Source organism: Lissotriton vulgaris, chromosome 9 (assembly GCF_964263255.1).
Source record: "Lissotriton vulgaris chromosome 9, aLisVul1.2, whole genome shotgun sequence".
NCBI lineage: Eukaryota > Metazoa > Chordata > Amphibia > Caudata > Salamandridae > Lissotriton > Lissotriton vulgaris.
Window position 1 is genome coordinate 653,267,135 of NC_141697.1, and position 12,819 is coordinate 653,279,953.

Sequence of the window (12,819 nt, forward strand, 5' to 3'; positions counted from 1 at the left end):
TTAGGCTCTGGCACCCCTATGTGCCCGCTGAAGTACATCATTTGCACCTCTCTTCTTCCGGATCGCCCCGTAACTCCGCCACAGCCTGTGCGGTGGTAACCGCTGCCGCACAGGCCCCCCACCAATGTCACCTATACTACCTGCATCCTCTGCTCATGAGTGCCTCTTTCAAGTCCAACAAAAAGAGGTCTAAGCCAACAGGCGTGAGGTGGACACCATCCTCCTCGAAGTACCCCTTGACCTTTTCCTGAATCAAGTCATGTTTAATGAAACCAAGCCCTCTGCGCTGCGTGAACTTTTTCATGGCCGCATTTACGCGTCTTCTAGTCCTCTCGATTGCCTCACTGGACTTAGCACCCCGCCAGTGCCTCCTGGGCACTAATTCGGACCACCAGTCCTCGCATTCGCGCAACATGCTGCCAATGATACCCAGGTCCGTTTTCATCCTGAGAAGCAGAGCTGACTTCCCCACAGAGGTAATGTCATTGCCACCCAAATGGATTATTAAATGCTGAGGAAGAGGCCCCCCCCGGGAAAGGATCTCCTTCAATCGAAATAGCAGGCTATGCCAGCGCATACCAGGGTACCCCAACCACACGCACTCTATCTCTGCGAAGGTACCAGTCCACTGTCGGATGGCAGCCCAGCGCGCCAATCTGCTGACCATAGAATGCCCCAAGACCCACACGCGAGTACCTGTCAAAGAAAGACGCGATATGTTCAAGGGTGTTTATTCAATACACATGTTATACAAATGTGAAGCACAGCAAACAAAATCAACAACACTGAAAAAGAGGGGGGGAGATCAAGGCCTAACATAACGCCTATAACAGGCAGATTCCCAACGTCCCACCGACTGCACCTGCCCTGGGGACATCCCAGCGCGGAAAGCTGAAGTGGCCGCCCCTATGCGGAATGAGTGACTCGAGAACTTCTTCCCTACAACCAACAAGCCAGCCCTGTCAAGGCAAGCCAACATGATCTTGTCCGTTTGATATTTTGTTAAAGGGCTGGAATCGGCATGCACTAGGAGGTAACCAGGCCCCGACGGGCGTAATGCCAGGAAGGCTTGCAGCAATGCCACGGGGCAGTAGCGGGGATCCCCAAGGGGGGAAAGTCTAATCAGAGACCCCCTACCAGACTGGTCAGTTTTGGATCTTCTCAGCTTAACAGACAACCCACCCTTGAAATTAATATCCGCCACACCCAGGGCATCCATAGAGGTATCAGACTTAGAGCGAGCCACCAGCTCACTACTCCTGAATGCACCAAAGAAAGCTAGGGCGAAAGCCGCCGCGAAGAGGGCCTCCTCGTACCTGGAGTGCACAACAGCTTGCAACATCTGCAACATGGCCTGGAGAGAAGGGAAATCAATAGGGGACCTGTCATCTGGGGCCCTAGGATCCTCCCGCGCCCAACCCTTCAAGGCAGCCCTAATTGCAAATGAAGAGGTGGGGTCATGTCCCCCACACAATCTAGCCTCGTGCCCAATTGCCGCTAGGTGGCCGCACACCCAAGAATGCGATTTCAATTGCTTTTTAGCCCACACTATAAAAGCATGAACTTTCTTCTCTAATGGCAATGTTTGCAAACCCAGGTCAGAGATCACTTTAGTGAACGTAGCACGGTGGCTTGAGTAGCGCTTACGTGTACTCAGTGCTAATGATTTTTCGCCCAGTTCCCTCATGTGCTGCTCCACTCCAAGATGTGCCAAAGCCTTGGCGCAAAGGGGGTCATCTCCTCTCTCGCCTGAGGGCAGGCTGCCCGGAAACGGTCCCGCTGAAAACGAGAGAGAGCGTCAGCTGCGACATTGGTGACCCCCACAATGTGTCTGGCTCTAAAATCGACATTGCAAAACAGGCACCTGCTAGCCAGATCCCGGAGCAGAGACAGCACCAGGGGGCAGCTGGCAGACAACCCATTGATCGCCAGCACCACTGCCATGTTATCTGACCAGAACAAGACTTTTCTGTGGGACAGGACCTCAGGCCACAGGTGTAAGGAAATGACAATCGGGAAGAGTTCCAGGACAGCAATGTTGGAAGTAATGCCCCGCTTGCGCCAAGAATTGGGCCAACGCTGCGCGCACCACTGATCTCCCAAAATGGCCCCAAAGCCCTCGCGGCCCGAGGCGTCAGTGTACATGTTTAACTCTGGACTCCCCACCCAAGGGGACCTCCACTTCACAGTCCCATTAAATTCTGCCAAGAAAACATCCCACATCCTCAAATCCTTCTTGAGACCGGAGGTCAACCTGACAAAATGGTACTGTTTGTTAATCTTAGCAGTGGCTTTGGCCAGGCGCCTAGCAAAGACGCGCCCAACAGGAATCACTCTCGCAGCAAAGTTTAGCTTACCTAAAAGGCTCTGAATGACCCCCAGCGGCGCTTTGTCTTTGCCCAGCAAGGCCTGAATGTCACCCCTCAAGGCCCCCACCTTCTCTGCCGGCAAACGGGACACCCCCTGTACAGTGTCAAGCTCAATCCCCAGGAAAGTCAGCACCTGAGCAGGGCCTTCGGTCTTACCCGGCGCTAAGGGCACCCCCAAGCGGCCAGCCAGCTCCACAAAACAGTCCAAGCCCTCCTGGCACTCCTGCGTGCCCTCCCTCCCAATGAACAGGAAATCATCCAGGTAGTGAGACACCGCAGCCACATTGTATTCCTCCGTGAGGGCCCACTGCAGAAAGGTGCTGAATGCCTCAAAGAAGGCACACGAGACAGCGCACCCCATGGGCATACATTTGTCGAAGTAGTACCCCCCTTTCCATTTGAAGCCCAAGAGATGCTGACTGTCAGGATGGACCGGTAGCAAGCGGAAAGCCGCCTCAATATCTGCCTTGGCCAGCCAGGCTCCTACCCCTGCCCTCCTCACCAAATCTATGGCCATATCCAGGGAACAGTAGGAGACCGAACAAGCCTCTTCAGGCAACCAAGAATTGACAGAGTCCCCCTCTGGGAAGGACAAGTTGTGAATCAATCTGAAGGCCCCAGGTTCTTTTTTGGGGACCACACCCAAAGGGGACACAACAAAGTCGTGGAGGGGGGGGGACAGGAAAGGCCCAGCCACCCTCCCCAACGCTACCTCCTTGGTGATCTTTATGTCTACAACCTCTGGGAGCTCCCTCACTGATTTTTGGTTTTCAGCATCTCTGCTGACTCTAGGGCCCTGATAGGGGATCTGGAAGCCTTCGAGGAAGCCATGGGACAGGGTATCCCTATCTTTCACATTGGGGTATTTATGAAGGAGGGCAAGCAACCTGGGCAAAATGATTGGGGATGGACCTTTGGTCCCACGATGGGGGCGGTCCGAGACCGGCAACACAGGTGGACAATGGGGAGGGCTGAGAAACTCGCGCCGCTGGGGGACCTCAGAAACTGGGGGAGGGGGGGGGGGGTCCCTGGGAGTACTACTTGTCTTTGTTGGCAGCATTGGGGGCGGGGGATCTCTTCTCACAAGAGGACTCAGGGTGGGAGCCACCGCACCTGCTGCACGCATGGGAGAACTTGCAGGCTTTCCCCCAAGTGCAGTTTCCCGCATTAAACATCCTGCAGGTGGAAGGGGCATACTTCTTGGCGAATTGCTTGTTAAAACCGCCCCCCCCTCGCCCCCCACGAAAGGACTGGCGAAAATTACTCTTCTTCTGGGAGAACTGCTTCTCATTATCTGACTTCCTGGCCTGGACAACACTGTTACCACTTTCTACTTTACTTTTACCCATATGAGCAATCCACAGTCTGACCTCAACCTGATCCCACTCCAGCTCGGGGCAGACAGACATCTTTTTACGGAACTCGCAGTCATAAGAATACCACCCCATCCCAGATGTTGCTTCCGCTTCATTAACTATGACGCTATTGTATAGGAAAAGACCCTGTGCTTGGTCCGGAAAACGTTCTGTTATGACTGCTGCCAGGATGGCGAAGGCCTGACGCCAGTTTCTAATTGACTTCTCGGGCCAGGACTGGAAGCGAGCTTTCTTCTCCTCATCCTTAGACCCCATCCTTCGCACATCTACCCCATCCGCCCCCAGCATGAGGAGCGAGAAAATGTCAATGAACTCCCTCCTCCAAATGCCTTCTTTCGCCGCCTGAGGAACCTGCCAGGCCAGGGAGCATTTGCCTGACAGAAGGGGCGCCATGGTCATGAGGGCTGTGGGCGCAGGGATGGGCACCAAAGCTGTCGGTGGAGCCACAGCACTGGTAGTTGGCAAAGGTGGAGGAGCGGCAGATGGCCCCGCTAGAGGCTGGGCAGCGACAACCGCCGGCAAGGGGGCCACCTGGGGCACACCCTGCACCGGCGGCAGAACCTGTGGAGGAAAAGCACCCGGCACCAGACTGTCTATCGAGCTGACCGTCGGGACAATAGGCAAACTGACGGGACCCGCATCAAACCCCCTTTGTGCAGGAGTACCACCCCACACTTGAACAACATCTGCCTCCCCGGCAGAAGACAAAGGGGCCACTGGTGAAGGTGGCAAAATCACAGATTGCTCAGAAACAGATGATCTTGACTGGGCAGGGCACAAACTGGCTCTTATTTCGGACATAAATGACGCCAGCGAGTCAGTAATCTTACCCAGGTCCGCCCGGGTAGCGAATTCCGCTCTAGAGGCCGCCAAGCGCGGAGGAGAGGGGGGGCACACCCGGACCACCGCCGGGGGGGATGCCGGGGCGTGTACTATCACGTTTCTGATCGGGTCAGCCGCCCTGGACTTTGCGGGGGGCTCCGGAGGGAAGTCTTTGACTGTTGGCTTCCTCGTGCGTTTGGACCTCCCTGTGGTTGTGTCCTCTGCCGCCTCTATTTCAGTTATTAGTGGGGCAGGGGGCGGCCCCGGTGCTCTTGGGGGGTTGGCAAGTAAAAGTCCACTCGCCCAAGCCACCCCATTAGTCTTTATCGCATCCAAAAGGGCTTTCATCTGGGGGTCCTGCGACGGTCCTAGCCCAGAGTCCTCAACCTGTGATGTCTGTGAGAAAAGAGCGGGGGACCCCTGACTCTCCATGCCGCAGTCGAAAGTATCCTGCAAAAGAGAGGACCGTGAGGACGTATACACACGACTTTGTTAAGTCAGAAGACACCATACACCCCCGAAAGCTCTCACACAAAGCACCCCAAGACACTAGACCAAGAGGGCGAAACACTTGTCCCGCGGGCAAGCTCCTCCTAGGGGAGGCCCACTCGTCGCAAAACATACCTCAGCAAAATCCTCGTGACTTGAAAGTAACGCACCGATGCAGTCCCCCAAACGAGTAAAGTACCTGAAACAACAGAATGGGCTGTGAAACGCCTGAAACCCAACATCAAATGCCCTTACCGGGACACTAAGAGCACCATGATCCTAAACCGCCGGTAAACGCCCACGGCGAAGCGTGCACAAACATGCAGGATGCGTGAGAAATCTCCACAAACACATCCAATCGCGCGCGCATGAAAACATACCTTGCACTTTCCCTGCGTAAGCGTGTGCGCAAAATTGGACGATCGGTGAGGCACGGGGGGGGGGGGGGCGGGGGCAGAAGGTGCGACAAGATGCACCGATGTCCGGTAACCTCGGAAGGCCTAGGTGCGGAAGCGACTGCACGCAAACGGCCGGAATCTGAAAGAAAAAGGAAAAGGGGCATGTAAATAACGAGGCCCCGCCGAAGCCGCAAAGCCTGCGCGCGCGCCCAAACCACAATAAAGCCCATGCGCAGCCTCAAACACGCCTCCTGCAAAAGAAGAACCAAAGATTAGAACATTACGCATGTGAGAAAAAGGCCGGCGCCAGGCAGCGACACCCCAGCAGGCCCGGGACCCCAGAACGCAGGCCCCCCCCTTCCTCCGGCAGCGTAAACACTCCGCGACCCCGGGGAGAGGCTTACGAAATGGCGGGTTCGCTGCGCGCCCGCCAGGTCCCTCACCTTGCGCAATACCCGATCTCGTTAAACGAAACATTGAAGCCAAACGATGCGCCAAGCCAGAACAGCGTGGAACACTTCGTGGAGGCCCTCCCCCCCACACTCAGAAAACATAGCAAAACCGCATTAATTGAATACCAGCATGCGTGCGACCACGAGGGGGACGACGCTACAAACATTAAAAGCAGTTATAAATCATCATTACGAAAACATCCGCCGCGCCATCACGCCACAAACATTAAAACAGTTATAAGGCATCATTATGAAAACATCCGCCGCGCCATCAAAACAAAACCAGCCCTCCAGCATAGTGAAATTACTCGCTAACACATGTATCGAAGTGAGCATAATCATAAAATTGGCTATGATCAGACATGATTGAGCCTGCAAGCTGTTAGCTGGTTCCCCGCAACCCCTCGAAAACATACCCTGCGCCATCATGAAACGTAACACAAAGCATCAATCATAGGAAGAGAACTGCAATAATGTGGATACGGCTTTTACTTAAACATGGACAACAGATGAAAAACCTAAATTGATTCGAAACTGCGAGCATGGAAAGATATGCATATGTAGAAAGGAAAAGCGCTTAAATACACTTCGAGCGGCAATCATCCCATGCGCGACTGGCAGGCAATGGGGGACAGCACACGCGAACAAACAAACATCATACCTCACCCACGCGGGCAGCACCCCCCCAACAAATAACACGCCGATCAGAACACAAAATGGCCACCCCGACGGGAGAAATGAGAGGCGGGGAAAGCGAGCGGAGGTCATACACCCCCCCGGGAATACAGGCCCCATCCCACCAGGCCGCACAAATTACCCCGGCCCAAACCAGGAAACGAGGGTCGGCTGCCCTGGGAATCACTGTGGGGCCCGTCAAGTACCGGCCGAACCCGCATCAGCCAGGGGACAAGGACCGCAACGGCCCCGGACGTCCCCCCCCCCACAGCAGCCCGCTCTCACGGGCCACCTCGCCAGGCACGCACCTCGCCTCGAGGGGGCAGGCGGCAATGCAGGGAATGGGGGGGGAGGATACTAAAGGCCCGAGGCCACGCTCACCTTAAAACGACGAGAGAAAACAAAAGAGTGTTCAGCGAGGTCGCGACGGCGTCCGGGCGGCAAAGAGGATTCGGGGAAGGGCGCCGAAGCATAAGTACCCCAGAAGCCCCTCCCCGCCGCCCGGACGAGATTCTCGGCCGGCCGCCTCCTCCAACCGGTGAGGCGGAGGTGCCGGACATAACAGTGGGGGCGGGACCGCCCTCCTTGACTAGGTACCCGCCCTCTTGATGGCCACTGCGTGGCCTCGGGCAGGCGCATTGCTGCCGAGATACTAAGTCTAGACCCAAGGATTCATTGGGGGAATCTGGAGAGTAAATGTCTTAAACTTTGGAGACTTTCCTCCAACACTGTTCTTCAAGCAGTACTTATTGAAGTCCTGGAAACGCCATTGCAACCTCATTATGTTTCATCATCATTATAACTTTATTTTCAATCATAAAGATCGTATAAAGTGCCATTCAATCAATCACTCAGGGAATTATAAGCGTGCAACTCACCCTTAAGGGTATCAAGGTACTGAGGAGGGGGTGGGGGGGGGGGAGGAGGAAGGTGTGCAGATCCGATTCAGCCGAAGAGCCAGGTCTTGAGGATCTTCCTGAAGGTGTTCAGAGTGGGGGGCGTCTGATGGCTGTTGGTAGCTCGTTCCAGGTTTTGGCCACAATGTGGGAGAACAATCTGGCTCTGTGGATGCGCTGGGTTTCAGCTAGTGCGAGATTGGCAGATAGGAGGTTTCTTTTGGGTACGTGGAAGTTTATTCTGTTGTTGAGGTATTTGGGTCTGCTGTTGTGGAGGCATTTGTAGGTGTGAGTGAGGATTTTGAAAGTCACTCTCTTCTCGACGGGGAGCCAGTGGATTTACCGCAGGTGTTGTCTGATGTGTTTGTGCCGGGGGATGCAGAGGACGAGTCTGGCCGCTGTGTTCTGTATCGTCTAGAGTTTGCGGAGTAGAGACTTGTTGATGTCGGCGTAGAGAGCGTTTCTGTGGTCCAATTTGCTAGTGATGAGTGCGTGGGTGACTGTCTTCCTTGACTCAGGGGTGATCCATTTGAAGGTCTTTTGGAGGATGTGGAGGCGTTGAAGCAGCTGGAGGTGACGGCGTTGACCTGTTGGTTCATGGCGAATGATGAATTCAAGACATTCATGCAAACACAACAAACATTACAAACTGTTTTAAATAGCAAAGTTGCCTTCCTGAGTGCAGAATGGCTGAAGATTGATTAACAAGAGGGTACAGCTTAGCTTTGAAGAGGATTATCCTATTAAAAACATGTAATCCTATATATACATAAAAATAACATAGACAATACATTTAATTTCAAATAGTTAAATAGTGAAGAACAAATCAGTACTAAAAAGAGGGCAAGAACCCATAAATCAATAAAAATGGTAAACTAAATAAATTACACTGTGCACTTCGAGTGTCTATTCCATAAGGCCATCATTAATTTAGCTAAGCCAAAAACCACGACTTTCCTAGTGTCTGTGCTCCGTATTCTGAGCACTTCCAGATAATGCCTGGGACCAATGTAACTGCACAGAGGGATAATCCACATAGACCTCAAATTTTTATAGTGAGGGCATAAATAATAGATGGACCAAAGATTCAGTGTCTCCTTTACTTGCAGGACACATATCATCAGGGGGGCTTGGCTTCGCCAGCTACTGCAGAACACCTTAGTAGTAAGCATCTTATTCCGAAATTGTCGAAACAATTTCCACACCAATGGTGGGGCAATCACATCAATGGTCTCTTCAAAATAGGGATAGGCTTTGAAGTCTATGAACTGTCCAGTAAGAGGTCCCTTAGACTTGGACACGTTCTCCACCATAGAAAATACCCAGTAGATATATTTTGCCCTACCTGTCGCGATCAAAGACGTCTTCTCCGGGTCAATCCAATAAACATCCAACCCTGATTTCCTCAGTATTTTCCCAAGGGAAGAAAACCAGGGATTTTACTAACCCTGGGGGATGCCATGAGGTCCCCCACTCGATAGGAGGCAGGGACTTACGTAGCCCATAATCGATACCAAAACATTAAAAGCCTGCACTCCATTTTGTGAGCAATCTTTCTTTGGGCCAGATCGAGGAAAATTGGAGTCAGGGGGGAACTTGCCGGGAAATTGAAGAGAGATCTTACAAAGCGATGTTTGGTCGCAGAAATACAGACGTAATAATAATAAAACCATTTTTAGAGCGCCTGGCTACACAAAAAACAGTGTGTCCCCGCGCTAAATACTGCTAATTCGCCAGAGGCGGATGAAAAGGCCAAGAGAGGAGAGATGGGCAAGAGGGTTACACAGAAGGGAAAAGAAACGTTTTAAGTTTTACACAGAACCTAATCTCAGAAGGTTCCATTCGGAGGTCGAGCGGATGTTCATTCCAACACTTGGAAGCCAAGTATCTAAATGAGCATCCACCCATCCTAGCTCTGATAATTCTGGGGGGTTTGAACAGCATCGCACCGGACGATCTCAGGTTTCTAATGGGGCGATGCATGGTGAGGAGATTTTTCAAGTAATCTGGGCCTTTGCCCTGGGCAATTCGATGCACGAAACAGAGGGCTTTAAATTTAATCCGCTCCTTGATAGGGAGCCAATGGAGTTTAGCCAAAGCGGTCTTCCCAGATGCTCTGCGAGGAAGTCTGAGCACAAGGCGAGCAGCTGCGTTCTGCATGCACTGAAGTTGGTGTAGGCCTTTTTTGCTCAAGCCAAGAAGCAAAGCATTCCCCTAATCGAGATGGGGAGTCACCAAAGCATGGACAATGGTCTTTCTGGCATTGTAGGGAAGGAGATCTAAAACCTTACGCAGAACCTTCAGTATGCTGAAGCACCTGGCTGTCACTTTACTGACATGAGATTTATAAGAAAGATCTGAGTCAAGCATTATGCCCAGATTGCGTACCGAATCCACCGGACGAGGTGGGCTGCCCAGTTCCGTAGGCCACCACATGTGTGACCATGCTGAAACTGATTTCCCTACCACCAGCAATTCTGTTTTTGCGCCATTAAGGCGCAAACAGTTGCTGTTCATCCATGATGCCACTGATGATAGACTGTTGGAAAAATTAGTGGCATCTTCTCTGTGGTCGGGCGTAAGCTTGAACATCAGTTGGGTGTCGTCAGCATAGCTAACAATGCCCACCCCAAATGCTTCCACTATGCGAGCCAGGGGTTCCATATAGATATTGAACAAAGTGGGGCTCAGACTCGAGCCCCGGGGAACCCCATGGCTTGCCATTCTGAGGGAAGATTTGAAAGGGGGAGAGTGCATCTGAAAGCTCCTGTTGGCCAGGAAAGATTTAATCCAGGCTAGGGCCTGCCCTGCCACTCCCATATCAGAGAGCCGAGACAGCAGCGTTGTGTGCAGCACGGTGTCAAAAGCTGCACTGAGATCTAATAAAACCAACGCTGCTGTCTCTCCTTCATCTACTATTTGTCTGTCTGAGGCATTCAGTAGAGTAGAGTAAGGCTGACTCCGTAGAGTAGCCAGCTCTAAATCCCGATTGAGTGGGGTGAAGGAGAGATTGCTCCTCCAAATATCTCATCAGCTGCCTATTTACCACCTTTTCCACAGCCTTCGCACAGAAGGGAAGAAGGGAAATAGGGCGAAGATTTTGAAATTGGGAAATGTGGATGTTAGATTTCTTTTTTAGAGGAATGACCTGGGCTGTTTTCCACGCGTCCAATACGTGACAGCGACACAATGTGACTAATCTGATCGATGATCGTGTTCTCCATGACTCCTTTACAGCGTGCAGGTGGACAAACGTCACAAGGCGAGCCAGATTGTATACTATTGATGATACTTAATAGTTCCTGTTTCTCTGGTGTTATGAAACATGTGAGACATGATTTCTCCATATAGGTATCTTTCACTACCACATGTTTACTCGAGAGGTCAATGTCATCTGTAAAGGTGGCATGGATTTTGTCGATCTTGCCTACAAAAAAATCAGCTATAGAGTCACACAGCTCCTTGGAGTATGTGTCTTGGGCTTCAAGTCTGGACGGGACCGTGAGTTCTCTGTAAATAATAGAGTTCTTTGGTGGGATTGTCCGCCAGATCGATTCTACTTTTGAGATGGATGCCTTTTTCAGTTCTCACTAATTTCTGATATTTTTTTCGTTCCCTTTTGTAAAGTGCTTTAGACTCTGGGTTATAGTTTTTCCTCCAGCTACGTACTAGATTTTTGCATATGGCTTTAGCTAGTTTAAGTTTTTCCGAAAACCAGGGGGCAGTTTTAGATTGCCTTGCAGGGGGTTTGAGTGTCCAGGGAGCCACTACGTCCAGCGCATTGGACACCCATTTTTCATATCTGTTCCATGCCTCCTGAAGAGAGTAGCTAGGGGGGGGGGGGGGGTTCTAATAGGGCACATTTAAAAATTTTCCATTCTCTCCGCTATAGAGGAGGGGGTTTACTAGGTCTATTTTCTGAAGGTGAATTCTCTATAGAGAATGAAATAATAAAATGATCTGACCAGATCGTTCTGACTGGAGAGGAGACTATAATGCCCTCCCAGTTAGCAAAGATGGGATACAGGAGATGGCCCAATTGGTGTGAGGGGGCAGTGGATTGCAAATTAAGCCCCAGAGATTTCAGTGCTGCAACCACCGCCTGTGCCTCCCCGCACTCAATATCATCAAAGTGGAGGTTTAAGTCGCCCAAAATGATGAATTTTTTATATTGTGTTTACATTTTTGGCAGAAACCGATATCATCCTGTAAGATAAAGGTGGCGACGTTATGTGCAAAAGAAATATGTAATTGCAAAAAAAGTAGGCAGAACGAGTTAGGGAATGTTTGCAAACTTGTGTGCTATATTTTAATATACAGGATCATAAGTGTGACGCCTCTTTATTAATATCTAGAAGAGAATTAACCCCTTGGGCGCGGCCGCGATTCTGCGCCTGCGCGGCACATTCCGATCGCGGGTGCGGTCATGACGGCCGGGAGCCGTCATCAGCACACGAGCACTGTGTGCCATGACGGCTCCCGGCTGTCATCAGCATGGAAGGGGTTAAAGGAAAGGTGCCTTGGGGTCAAGGAAGAGGGACTTGGACTGTCTGAGTGCTAAGAAGTCTACCCTCCTCCTTAGAGACTCCAGGGAAAATGCCACCTCATTTTCTTATGTGCCCAATATCCTGAACCCGGCAGTGCGTCTGGCAGTTCTAAAGTCTCAATCAGGGTCCCATCCACCTTTTACGCTGGCAGGGAGGAAGTTAAATATGCCAGATGTAACCGGAACTGTAAATGTGGTTTAGGTGTCCGTAGCTTTTCAAAACTATCTTTTAAGAAAAATGTAATTGTGTCTAAGGTGGATGCGATATGCCTTGTAGCTCTTTGACAACATAATTTGTGCAGTGCGAAGGTTTTTTATTGGTTTTAAATAGGAGAGAGGGATGTGATATGAATTTGTAAAATAATTTGTTTTAAAAATGCGTGCACTGTATAATTTTTTTTAAACTGAGGGGTAGATTTACAAGCCCCGTATGCCACATTTGCGCCGCCTTTGCGTCACTTTTGTGACGCATCGGCGGCGGTCAAAGCCAGCGGCATGCTTCGGGGCATTTACAACGTGGCGCTTCCAGGGAGATGCGTCACATTGTAAAGCCTGTGCCACATGTGGGCGTTTCGGCGCGGGGGGGGGGGGCGTTCCGGCGCAGGAATGCCTCCTAAAAGTGGCTGAGTGAAATCTACAAGATTTCACCAAATCACTTTTATGGCCTGCTGCGTCAAAACCCTGCACCTGCTTGAGGCCGGCGTAAGGATTGATGCAGCATGTTCGGCATAGGGGCACGAGCCTTGCTGGAGCTGCGTCGCGCTTGCGACACAACTCCAGCAATGCATCACCCTTA

At 51.5% G+C, this 12,819-nt stretch overlaps 1 protein-coding gene across 1 annotated transcript in view; it reads left to right on the forward strand.

Moving 5' to 3' along the window:
• PLCB3 (phospholipase C beta 3) overlaps nt 1-12,819 on the forward strand; it is a 471,198-nt gene that overhangs the window by 406,778 nt on the left and 51,601 nt on the right. The window lies entirely within an intron of this gene.